The 12,363-nt window shown below is 42.5% G+C and overlaps 1 non-coding gene across 1 annotated transcript; it reads left to right on the forward strand.

The window, feature by feature from the left end:
- The first annotated feature begins 849 nt into the window (after positions 1 to 849).
- LOC144456121 (U6 spliceosomal RNA) lies at positions 850 to 956 on the forward strand. Its single transcript, XR_013485022.1, has one exon. It is a non-coding gene; the product is annotated as a U6 spliceosomal RNA (small nuclear RNA).
- The last annotated feature ends 11,407 nt before the right edge of the window (positions 957 to 12,363 follow it).

Here is a 12,363-nt window from a genome sequence, read left to right on the forward strand (position 1 = left end):
CTTCCCCGCTTATATTTGGCCAGAGGAGGACCTTAAGATCTTCAAAAGTTCTGAAGAATGTTGGACCTCCCATATTTCACTGGTTTACTAGTTGCGTCTCCACATCATCTGAAGGCAGTGTCTACAGCAGGATTCAGGGACAGATGAACTGAGATTCACGCTTGCCATGCTTAAAGAGAATCTCTTTAGCTCCCCACAAATAGGAGGAAGGGACTTCCAGCAATCAAGAGCTGTGAGTTACCTCGTCGTCACAAAGCCTGAGCCCAATTTTCTTTGAAGTCTGTTTGTCACAGCGGAGGAGAACATCACAGACTTTTGGGGGGATGTCTTGTACCAAGTACCAACTATTCATACTGTACTACCTTGGGTGATGGCTTGACTTGTGAGTGAGTTGGATTTGAGTGAGGAAGAGTTGTACAAAGTCATCAGCTTTACTCTCTCATCTGCAGTCATCAAAGTTCAGTGGCCAGATAAGTCTGGATGATTGGTGATGGCTCAGGATGAAATGGATGACCTTGGTGTCTTTGATGTCTGACCACAAGCACTCCACAGTGCCTGCTTCAGCCATCTTCACCGCTGTTGAAACAAATTGTTCTCATCCACTCATTCCACTGAGGAGAGACATCCCCCTAACTCACTGATGGGTCTGAAGCCTGTAGAATATCCTTAACATGGTTTAGCCTGTCTTCAGAGATGGTTTTTACAGCGGCGTAGCCACGGGTTCTTAGAGTTAGGTGATAGGTGGACACCAAAGGTAGATGAGCAGCCCTGAAGAGGAGTTGGCAAGCCCTAACACCAGAGGGGCTAGTCTTTCCTGAAAACCCTATATGCCCCATACATGTCCCATACGTGCTTGCTTCAGCAGCACAGACACTAAAATTGGAATGATACAGAGAAGATTAGCAGGGCCCCTGTGCAAAGATGACATGCAAATTTATGAAGTATTGCACTACCTTAATAATTATAAAAACTACTTAGGCTGGTGGACTAAAATGATCATTAACTGATCTTAAGGGGGAAGCTCACCATCCTAGGATAAAATATAAAATTCTCGGCTTCGTACTTAAACCTCTTCATTGGCTGGCTGTAGTCTGCCCTTCCCGACTTATTTCGCAGTTCACATCTTCATGCCTTCTACTTTCTAGCCAAACTCACCTACCTACTACCCTATGAACTCAGTATTCCATCTTCTCACTTTGCCAAGGCCGTCTTAAATGCTTTGCATTCATTCCCTACTCACCTCTGCCTTTTAGAATCCTTAGCTTCCCTCAATGATCATCTCAGGAATCATCTCACTAAAAGCCTTTTCTAACCCCTTTGGTTGTTAGATCTCTCTTGCTTTTCAAATTATCTTGTATTTACTTATCAGTTCAAACATCATATATCCCTAGAGGAATGTACTGAATCAGGATTCTAGGCCTTCTTATTTGAATGTGCTTCTTCAGCTTGGTCAGAACAGCAAAGGGCTGTGGGTAAACTAAGCATTTCTAACCTGAAGGACAACAGAAAATTGCCTTTCCCACGGAAAATGTTCTGTCTCTAGATAGAACAATGAAAAACATCTGCTCAACTTATAAACATAGATCCTGTAAATATAACAATAGCTAGCACTTGAATAGCCCTTTAAAGTTTGCAAAGCATTTTATATATGTTATCTCACATGATCCTGATAACAGCCTTTGGAGTAGTTGTTATTATTATCATCCCTGTTTTACATGAACTGAGGCAGACAAAGGTTAAGTGACTTGCCTAGGGTTACATAGCTAATAAGTATTAGAGGCAGAGTTCTAATTCAGGTCTTCCAAACTCCAAGTCCAATTCTTTTTCCACTATACCACTATTCTGGGTTGGGCCTGATTCAGGCCAATCCCCAGATAGTTTGTATTTAATATGGGAGCAAAATGAGATACTTACAGGTCTTCCAACAATTAACAAAAGGAGATTTACTTAGACGTAGCAGGAGAAGGATATTCAACAAGGAAAGGCATTGAGTTCTTTCAGTTAAATGAAGCTCACATCATGGTGGGCCAGTCAAACATCTGACAAACCCTTGTGACGGCTTTGTCCCCAGAGGACAGTGATGTTAGCAACCTTGAGTACTAAAGCCTCTGAACCTCAAGTCTTGAGAAATGTCTTATTACACTTTAAAGAAAAGTCTACCCTAATCAGTATGGGCTAGGAATGTTCTCCCCTACCACATTCCACCCCTTGGTGGTAAAGTCCTTAAGGTCTTCTTGAGGACCATGCTTCACTTAATTGACTTTAGGGTTGTTACCAGTAAACTTTGACCTTCAGCATTTAAGTTGCAGCAGCACTAAAGGAGAAAAAGAAAAATTAAAACATGAATATAATTTAAACGAAACAGTGTAACAGTTCCCTGAAGAGTGACTGAACCTGGGAGGGTTCCAGGAAAGACCAAGTCTTAGGTCTGAATGACCAAGTCCATGTGATGGGTGATGCTTCATAGTAGCTCTAGCAACGTAAAATAATGACCATAAGTAAGAGCTATACCAAAGCCATCCAGACTACAACAAAGATGACGACATTTTCTGCAGAGTCACCTATCCTCAACACAGGTCAAGGAAAACTATCCTGCACCATCATTCACTGTGTTCTCTGACTCACCAGTCGAGACCTCTCCCTTGTTGCTATAAAGCAAATTCCCTTCCAACAATGCCATCTCTTGGTCCTCCAATTCCTCACTGAGGAGGGTATGATGATCAGGCGTTACTGTACTTATGGAAACGTAGGTAATTCTACGTTTCAATGAGAAGCAGGCTACGATGAGCTTGCCAGAGCCCCCTCTTTTGCCACTGGGCTTCCATTGCTTCTGGGAGCTGATCTGCTGTCTGCTGCCACTGGGACCCACATCTCTGCCCTCTGCCTACTCTGCCAGGGCCAACTGATACCTCTTGAAGCAGGACAAGTGCTGCTACTGAGCTCTTTTGCCCTATGTTGGGACAGAAGGTTGTGGCAGGCCTAACTAATTCTGTTTTGCTACCCCTTCTGGGGCCTGGGTCTGCCCACTGTGGTAGGCATGACCCTTTTTCTTACACAGTAGGTTGCTGGGGCCATGTACTGCCACAACTCTCCTCTGTCTTGCAGGAATGAGGTGGGTGAGGCTATTGCTGAGACCTGACTCTGTCCACATAATAAATGCTTAATAAGTTAAAAGCAATTGAGTTGTTGAAAGACAAATATAATTCTAATGTTGGACCCTGACTGAAAAATGGACTGGGTTTGGTCTTAGGGATCTCTCTCTAATCATCATCATCACCACCACTATAAGACGTTCCTGATAACAAAGATTCATGTCTTGCAAAGGGCCCTCAGCACCCTGCAAACAGTGGGACCAACAACATTTTAAAAATAGAACAGATTGGGGCAGCTAGGTGGTACAGTGGATAGAGCACAGGACCTGAGTTCAAATCTAGCCTCAGACACTTGACACTTACTAGCTGTGTGACCTTGGGCAAGTCACTTAACCCCGATTGCCTCAGTAGAAAAAAAAATAGAACAAATTTATTAAAGGACGTAAAGAGCCGAGGAGACAAAGCAATAATCATAGTCTCCTTTTCAGTGAGCTTGGTTTCCCTTTCCCCTAAAGGTTTAGGCAGGCAGCTAAATGGGTACAGTGGATAAGAGTTCTGGGCCTGGAGTCAGGAAGATTCATCATCCTGAGCTCAAATCTGGTCTCAGACAAAGTGTTTGACCCTGTTTGCCTCATTTTCCTCATCTGTAAAATGAGCTGGAGAAGGAAATGGCAAACCTCTCTAGTATCTGTGCCAAGAAAACCCCAAATGGGGTCATAAAGAGTCAAACATGACTGAAACAACTCAACAGGAATACAATTTTAGTCATAGTACCACAAACTTACGGCACAAATCAATGAAGTCTCAGTTCTGTGTACTTGTCATCAGAGATGTTCAGATTTGTTTGGTGTTGACCCCTCTTCTCCTTCCTTCTGGGGCCTCCTTGACTCCAGGGTCCACATGCCCATCATCATTCCTACACTTTTTCTCAGCCTGTGCACTCATCTATCAGCATGGCTCCACATCTCCCACAGCACATGGTATGGCTCTGTGAGTCATCATGGCACCCGCAGAACCTCTCTTGGCTCTGGAATTTGTCAGCATTTCCCAGCAGCATGGCTCACTCTCTTCCTCATGGTGACTCTCTCTCAGATTCTTCGGGGTTTTTTTCTTCTTTGTTCCTGAGCCTCTGGTTTTCTTACATGCCTAGCAAGGGAGGAGGAGACCTGTGTGCTGGAGTACTGCGATGCTCAAATTAGATTTGACTGTAAAGCACATTGCAGACCTCAAGATGGCATTTATATAAATGCCAGTTATCATCATTGGCATTATTATTAGCCTCCAGTCTGTAATGACATCATTCCCTGAGCCTTCTACTACACTTCTGCTGAACCCAAGTAATATTTATATAGCAATAGAAGAGTATGCTGATAAATGTTTAACAAGGGGGCTCTCTAGGGGAAAAAATTATGTGTGCTTTTAAATTGAATCTGCATCAATGGCACTTTTTTAAGTCTAGACAATCAATAAAACAGCAAATCAAACCCTGATTCATGGCAATTGCTCACTTCTGGGGTGAAACTACTCTCACAAAAAATTTAACAATGGACTCTCCAAAGCTTGTTGTGTTCCTGCATGCCTACCTATGTGAGTCTCACTGCATAAACATCATTTATCATTTGCTTGGCTCAACACTGATTAGACTAAGAGACATCAATGAAGGCAGGAGCCATCAGTTAAACGAAACAATCTGGGGCAGCTAGGTGGCGCAGTGGATAGAGTTCTGGCCTTGGAGTCAAGAGGACCTGAGTTCTAATCTGGCCTCAGACATTTGACACTTACTAGCTGTATGACCCTGGGCAAGTCACTTAACCCCAATTGCCTCACCAAAAAAAAAAAGACAATGAATAAATGAAACAATCATAAGGTTAAGAACTAAATGTCAACAAAGGCACGCTTTAAAAGTTGCTGTCATTTGCTGGATATTATATCATTTCTATCCCTTAGCCAGTAGCTGGCACATAATAGGCATTTAATAAATATTCGCCGACTTGATTTGACCTGTGATGTCTATGTAAATGTATATGTGTGTGACCTTAGGGCAAAGTTCATCCCCTTCCCAAGTGGAGATTTGACACCAAGCAGAGGGTTTCCTACCCCTAGATTATTCTAGAAATATTGCATATGGAATCAATAGGTTTCTACCCTCTGGGCAGCCTTCCATAAAATTAGTGATATTATTTAAGTTTTTTTAGTGTCAGTCTCTCCTTTCTGGGTTCTTTTCTCCACTCTCTGAATGCCTCCTCTATCTTCTTTCTGCTTTCTTCTAATGGCTCATATTTCACTGTCACTCCTTCCATTTCTTTTAGCAATAATAATAATAATTATCATCAGTATTCATGTGAATAACTGTTAACAGCTCAGTGTAGTTCACTCCCAATGGGACTTACATTTTGGCAGAAATCATGAAGTCCCAACATAGTCCAATATTGTGTAATGGGAACACCAGCCAACTTTAGGGCAAGAGATATGGATTCAATTCCCACTTCACTAGTGTAATTATGGGCAACCCCTGTGAGCCACAGCTTATGTATCTATTTACTAATATCACTTAGCCCTTGTGACGGTTTACCTATCTGTAAAGTGGAGATGATAATAATGATAGCTTGCTTTTATATAGGGCCTACCACGTACCGGGTACTATGCTAAGTGCTTTACAATATTATCTTATTTGATTCTGACAACAGCCCTGGGATGTAGGTGATACTATTATTCCCATTTTCTAGTTGAGACAAAGGTTAAGTGACTTGTCCAAGGTCACATAGCTAGTAAGTGACAGGTGAATTCAGGTTTTCCTGACTCTAGACCTAGAACTCTATCCATTGTACCATCTAGCTGCCAGATCATAATATTTAATTTATCTATCTCAGGGGTGTAGCTAGAAAAATACTTTGCTAACTATAAAGCACTATATAAATGTCAGCTAATAAGCTAAAACAGGGGTTCTTAACCTCTTTTGTGTCTTGTGTCTGGTGAAGCCTGAGGACCCCACCTCAGAATCATGTTTTTAAATAGCTGCAGGCAATGTTAAATTTTATTTCACTAAAGTTGTAATTTTTTTCTTATCCAAGCTTATGGACCTTTTAAAATCTGTCCACAAAGCCCTTGGGAGTCAATGGGCCCCAGATTAAGAAGCCCTATGAGAAAGGTACAATTTCTTTAAAATTGTATCTTTGCTAAAAAAAATGTCCTGTGGGGTCCCTTAAAAGTATGATTTTATCTCCTAGCCCTGAACACCAGGCTTTCAGGGATAATGCTGAAAGATTTATCAATGGCTGAAAAACAAGCTCAGTAAGGTAAAAAAAAAAGTAACCATCCAATTATTTGACCCAAGAAGTAATAGACTCACAGAATTTTAGCATTGTCTATTTTCATTTCTTTTCAAGAAAACCTCTCTCTGTGGCAATTCCAGCCAATTAAGCAGACGCGGCAGGTTTCCAGCCTGTGCGGACACCTTGGAGGGGCTATATTTAACTTCCCTGTGGAAAGCTGGCCGGCCGACACCTTACCATGCTGAGCTGTGCAGGATTGTATACACAGCTCCATTTTAATGATGACACCTGCCAGCTCAAGCCAGGGGGCTTTGGGTTTTGTTATCTTGCTCCCAGGGGTCCTGCTCCTGAGGAAGACGCAGAGCGGAGAGTTTGTTTAGCTGTGCCAATCAGGTGACTGAAAAAATTAGAATGATTTAGAGACCTCCTTCTCCCACTCTGCGACTTCAGTAAAGATTAAAAAGACAAAAATCTCATCTCTCCAAAGTAGTATCATCATAGTTTGGAACGATCTGAAAACCGTTCTTTAATTGCCAGAAGGGCTCAGATTCCAGAGATAAAAATGGCCGTTTTTCTCTATGCCATTACTGCCTGAGATCCTTATGTCTGAAAAGTGGAGTGTTGATTAAATAAATTCATCCCTTCACCCCACCCCACTTAAAGTAAATGATAAGATGATCTGGCACCTTAAGCAGGTGAAAACCATCAACCAATCAATCTCAATCATGGGCTTTAATTTCAATGAATTTAGACTAAGTTCAAAAAGTCCTTGGAGAATGACCAATATTGTATAAGAATTATGTTCTGATTGACTGAAGAAGTTTGGTCATGCCCTAGAGGTTGTCAATAAAATATCAAGTTAATTGAGAACTGAAATTATTCCAAAGATTGGAGTGAGTGTGGCATTTGAATAAAACTCCTTGAAGATGAACCACTTTGGGGGATGGGGGGGGGAGGAGTGGCCTTGACTCTGGCTTTGGCCTAGGTCTTCTTCCTCCCCTTCCTCTTTTGGCTAGAGTTGTTTGTTTGTTTGTTTATTTGTTTTTTGGCTAGAGTTTTGAAACTCTTGTGAGTTTTGAAAGGGCCCAAAGAATTTTGGACTTTTTAGCTTTCCATTACCTATCTATTATCTAGGGGTATTCCCAGAGTAGCCGATGATAGCACCTATACTGGGGACAAACAATAGACTAGATGTAGATTCTTGGCTCCATTAATGAGCCAGCAAAAAAACTGTATCATAGTTAAGTAGAACATCTTAAGCCCCCCACAAAAGGGACAAAAAGATTTCTCTAGTGACCAAGAGCTGTGGTAATTCCTTTAAGTCTAATTTCCCCTGGACCAGGGGTGGGGAACCTGCGGGCCTCGAGGTCACAAGTGGCCCTCTTGGTCCTCAAGTTCAGCCCTTTGACTGAATCCAAACTTCACAGAACAAATCCCATTAATAAAAGGATTTGTTCTACAAAACTTGGACTCAAAGTCTGCGCTTGAGGATCTAGAGCGCCACTTGTGGCCCCAAGGCCTGAAGGTTCCTCACCCCTGCCTGGACTCTTTATGTCACAGAGTTTTGCTGTGTACCAGCTGTCCTTACAGTATGCTGCCTTATTAAATATCTCATTCTAGAAGCTAATTGAGTCTGGCCAACTAAATGATACTCAACTGATAATCTTGAGGGTGGAATGGGGAGGGGAAGTACACTGGTGGGTGCCTGTGAACTATAGCACTAGAAAAGATCTCACCTAACCCCTAAGAAGTACCCCTAGAGTCCTGAGGGAATGTGGTAACCATTTTGAAGTCAAGCCTCATGTTACCATTTAACTGTTCTGCTACCCTATAGCAGTGGTGTAAAACTCAAATTGAAATAGGGGCTACCAATCAGTACCTAGAGATCCCTGCAACACAGTGTGTTGACTTAGAAAACCACATATTATCCTGACTTAGAGAGGGTTGGGTTCCTTACGACCTGGGATAGCGGTCTCAACTAATGTCACTCATTTCCAGTTGTTTTTTATTGCTGGACAGCACTTGCCACATTCCCAGGAATCTGAGAATCCGGAAATGACTTAGTTGATTAGATTGTCATTTCCAGCTTTGCTATGCCCTTATCCACTAGCATAAGAAATTGCTGATTGACACCTGTTCTTGTCTCTCCTGATAAGCCTTATTTCACTCTGCAACTGTAAGTCTTGTTTCATCACTCTTCTGCAGTTCTTAATTGGAACTCAAGGTGAATCTGAGCACTAATTGACTTCTTTGTTCAGGTTAACAGAGGATCCCTGTGGAAACCATTGAAGGGTTTGCATTCTCAATCAATCAAGCAACCAACCATCACATAGGCATCAGGCTCTAGTTAGGACTCATCCCTGTTTTTGAAGATGTGCAGGACAAAGAAAGGAAAAGTACAACCTTTGTCCCCAAGGTCCTTCCAGTCTGGAGGAAGAAAACCAGACTGATACACGTGAAAAAACAGCATTGCCCAAGTAAGTGCTAAAGTGTTAGGTTGTTAAGCACTGTAGGAGTTCATGTGAAAGATCAGGTTTGGTTGGCCCGGGGTGCCACCAGCTCTATTACTATCTAAATTCAGGAGCTGTGTCATTAGTGTTTGAGCTTCCTCATGCGTAAAACGGATAATAAATCTCACTAAACCAGCAGGGGTTGTAGATGTGGAGAGTTTAAAATGCAGTACAAATACAAAGGAATTATTAGAGTAGTTTCTTATCATTTGAAGTGTAGAGAGTTGGGGGAGGAGGAATCCAGGGCAGAGACTTGGTATTATTGTGTGAAGTCTGCAAAGTTTTCTTTGCCCCCTCCCCCTTGATTGCATGATATTTCCTATGAGTCTTCTTACTTTAAAGAGAATTTCTAAGATGGAAAAGCCTTAAGATTCAGGGTAATGATCCTCTAATGGTGGAATAACAGGTAGTGAGATGCTTAGAGGAAGGAACTCCTGCCTTAAAATCATGCTCTGTAAATGTCTGCCTACTCTACTAATTTATAATTTTGTTTTCTAGTAAAACTATTCCCTGAGTCTATGTCCTGTGGGATGAAAAAAACTCCTCATTGGAGCATAAAAACATCTCTCTTTAGATTTATATAGTAGCTAAATGTCGAGGCAATGTGGTATAGTCCAGAGAGAACCAGCCTCAAATCCAGGAAGGGCTGGCCTCAAGTTCCACCTAGGATACATACCAGTTGTGCGGCCCTGGATAAGTCACCTGATATCTCAGTGCTCTAGGCGATTCTTCAAGACCGTAGGTTTCAGAAAAGGTGTTAACCTGCACTGATAGTGTTTCCTAACTTGAGAGTTCCCTATATCAATAAAACGAAGGTCGAATCCCTATTCCTAACCCTAATGTAGATAAAACAAAATATTCTCAAGACTCTAAGCCAGAAATACTTATCTGCGCATGCTCAGGACTCAGAAATCAAGCATCAGATTTATCTGTATTCCTTTCTCCCTTCCTCCCTCCTTCTTCCTTCTTTCCTTCTCTCCCTCCCTTCTTCCTTCCCTTCCTTCTTTTCCTTCCTTCCTTCCTTCCTTCCTTCCTTCCTTCCTTCCTTCCTTCCTTCCTTCCTTCCGTCCGTCCGTCCTTCCTTCCTTCCTTCCTTCCTCCCTTCCTTCCCTTCCTTCTTTTCCTTCCTTCCTTCCTTCCTTCCTTCCTTCCTTCCTTCCTTCCTTCCTTCCTTCCTCCCTTCCTTCCCTTCCTTCTTTTCCTTCTTCCTTCCTTCCTTCCTTCCTTCCTTCCTTCCTTCCTTCCTTCCCTCCTCCCTCCCTCCTTCCTTCCTTCCTTTCTCCCTCCCTCCCTCCCTCCCTCCTTCCTTCCTCCCTCCCTCCCTCCCTCCTTCCTTCCTTCCTTCTTTCCTTCCTTCCTTCTTTCCTTCCTTCCTTCCTTCCTTCCTTCCTTCTTTCCTTCCTTCCTTCTTTCCTTCCTTCTTTCCTTCCTTCCTTCCTTCCTTCCTCCTTCCTCCTCCTTCCTTCCTTCCTTCCTTCTTTCCTTCCTTCTTTCCTTCCTTCCTTCCTTCTTTCCTTCCTTCCTTCCTTCCTTCCTTCCTTCTTCTTCCTTCCTTCCTTCCTTCCTTCCTTCCTTCCTTCCTTCCTTCCTTCCTTCCTTCCTTCCTTCCTTCCTTCCTCTTTGCAATGTTCCAGGGCTTCATGAAATTCCCATCTCTAAAGAGAGTTCTAGATCAAGACCTGGAAGGGACCTCAGAGGCCATCTAATCCAAGCCTCTCATTTTACATATGAGATTACATATGAGATCCTATAGGGTTCAGCAGCTTGTCCAGGTCATACAGGTAGCAAACATCCAAAGTGGAATTGAGGTACAGGTTTTCTGATGCCAAAAAAAGTACTCTTTCCACTGTCCATCTCTAGAATGTCAAGAGAACCTGGCCATCTAAAAAGGACATCCCTCTTCAGCTTGGGCTCTCTGAACTCCCCCACAACAGTGGAAAATATCTTTGTCAAGAATATGTCTAGACCTGTCTACACCTTATGCTCAGCCCTGTAGTATTATGTTAACAATTTTACCTTACATCTGTGTACCACTTTATGGAACAGAAAATTCAGTCACATCCTTTATTAGCATGGTGTAGTAAAATAAGGGCATTTGTACGGCACAGTGGATAGAGCGCCAGTCCTGCAGTCAAGAATTCAAATCTGGCCTCAGACACTTACTAGCTGTGTGGCCCTGGACAAGTCACTTAACCCTGTTTGCCTCAGTTTCCTCATCTGTAAAACGAGCCGGAGAAGGAAATGGCAAACCACTCCAGTATCTCTGTCAAGGAAACCCAGAAAGGGATCACAAAGACTCGCACATGACTGAAAAACAACTCAACAACAACAAAAGTAAAACAAAGGCTGGATTCAGGGCCAGGAAATCCAGGTTCAACTCTTGGTTCTAACCTACATTAGCTGTGTAATCATGAGCAAAGCACTTAACCTCCTTGGATGTCAGTCTCATCTTCTATTAAAAAAAGGATAATAATACCTGGCTTATCTACCTAATAGGAGTGTTGAGAGCCCATGGGGTGTAAATTGTAAAGTATTACAGAAATATAAGGGGTCATCACAATAGAGATACAAGCAAGACCCTGGACCCTACCCTCAATTAGCTGGCACTCTAGTGTCAGAGAAAGGCCACATCCTTATAGAAAGTAAGCATCAGCTTTGGGAAGATGCTCATGCTTTTGTTGATAAATTTCCAGCAATGACTTGCCTTTTTTTAGGGACATGAAGAGAAAAGAATAGAAAACATTTCCCACATTGAAATGAAAGGTACTATTTAATCTTGTCTTTATCTGTCTTTGCTCTGGGTTAGGAGCACAAGCTACCAGCTAGCTGTTTCCTAGAGACAGGTGTACCTTATCTGTTAAAGAAAAAAGCCAACTGCAGAGTGTGTGTGTGTGTGTGTGTGTGTGTGTGTGTGTGTGTGTGTGTGTACACGTGTGCGCCGCTCACACAAGTGAGAATGGTGTGGAGGGAAGACTAGGGAATCACTAATAGAAGAGGGACACATGTGAAGGGCTGCACTTGAGGACCTAGAGGGACACATGTGGCCTCGAGGCCACAGGTTCCCCACCCCTGATTCTAGATGATTTGACTGAAACTGAACCGAACTAAGGGAGTGAAAAAGATGATCTGATGCTATAAAAACTCTGTCTTGATCAATGTGCACTGTCCTCTTTAAATGCCTTAGAAAATCCTGAGCGAAACAATTTCTGTTTAGACCATAGAACATTTTCCCCAGCAGGTTGGGAGGGATGAGTCAATTATTTGAAAATTACCTTTCTGGGCTTTCTAGGCTAGCGACTCTCTCAGCTGGCTGTACGGTGTCTTATAAAACTGGAGTTCTTCAGGATAATAAGAGTGACAGGCAATAAACAGAGTTGAGGAGAGGGAAAAGATATAGTAAGCAAGCTGTTAAAGTTAATGCAAAATCTGCCTAATGCCTATTTTCTTGATATCGAATTCTTCCTCCCCAGCAATGCTCATAGGCCAGGT

The sequence above is a fragment of the Phascolarctos cinereus genome, unplaced genomic scaffold (genome assembly GCF_003287225.1).
Source record: "Phascolarctos cinereus isolate Bilbo 61053 unplaced genomic scaffold, phaCin_HiC Scaffold_2;HRSCAF=192, whole genome shotgun sequence".
NCBI lineage: Eukaryota > Metazoa > Chordata > Mammalia > Diprotodontia > Phascolarctidae > Phascolarctos > Phascolarctos cinereus.